This window comes from Octodon degus, unplaced genomic scaffold (genome assembly GCF_000260255.1).
Source record: "Octodon degus isolate 3935 unplaced genomic scaffold, OctDeg1.0 scaffold02846, whole genome shotgun sequence".
Classification (NCBI taxonomy): domain Eukaryota; kingdom Metazoa; phylum Chordata; class Mammalia; order Rodentia; family Octodontidae; genus Octodon; species Octodon degus.
In genome coordinates, this window is record NW_004527422.1 from 1 (window position 1) to 902 (window position 902).

The 902-nt window shown below is 39.8% G+C and overlaps 1 pseudogene across 1 annotated transcript; it reads right to left on the minus strand.

The window, feature by feature from the left end:
• Nucleotides 1-411: 411 nt before the first annotated feature.
• On the minus strand, nucleotides 412-900 carry LOC101566837 (annotated as a pseudogene). Its single transcript, XR_192959.2, has one exon. The product of XR_192959.2 is annotated as a dnaJ homolog subfamily A member 1 pseudogene (transcript).
• Between the last annotated feature and the right edge of the window lie 2 nt (nucleotides 901-902).

Here is a 902-nt window from a genome sequence, read left to right on the forward strand (position 1 = left end):
TAGACAGACCAACACTTCACAAACTGTTTCCTTTTTCTGGTTGCCAGTTAAACAGTTTTAATCCATAGCTTAACAAAGAAGGGTCATACACTGAAGTCAACACATTATCTAGCATTTCAGTCTAAGCTTGTCCATGTATACAACTGAAATCGATAATAAGGCATAGTCTAACAGACACTAGGGTTAGGCACTTTTTACAGGCATGAAACTTCATCTTGCACACTGAAGTCATCATACATACAGAGCAAAGTCGGACCTTTGTGTTTATTCTTCATTTAACTTTTAAAACACTACTATAATTGAATATTGAAACAAAAACAATAGCGAGTAGTGAGCATATGGTGATTCTAGTCCTTCGCATACTCACTACTGCACACCACATGCCAGCAGTGACATTATTCACTGGCCCCATTAAGAGGTCTGACACTGAACACCAACTCTGGGATGATGTTCGTCATCCTCATAGGCTTCTCCATTATAATGGCGTCGTCTTTCCTGATTTGGATCAAAGTCCACCAGTTCTACCTGATCCATTTCATCGGTCTCTTCTACTTCCTTCCTCTCAGGTAAGAGTTTTTCCAGCAATGAGAGTTTATCAAGAGAGAGAAAGCCATTTTCAGGTAAGTTTACCTTAAATTCAATGATTAGATGACCCTTTTCATATGGTCTACGATAAATTGGCATGCCTTCCTTTAGCACACACTTGATGTCTCCATGCTTGACAATCTGACCTGGATGAGAGGTGATGACTATCGTTCGGTTATCAAGAGTGGATATTGGCTTTTGGAAGCCACACAGTGCTTCAACCAGCTGTATATCCATACACATGAAAAGATCTTCTCCTCGTCGAGTAAAAACAGCATGGTCCTTCTGATCTAACACAATGATAATATCTCCTTGCT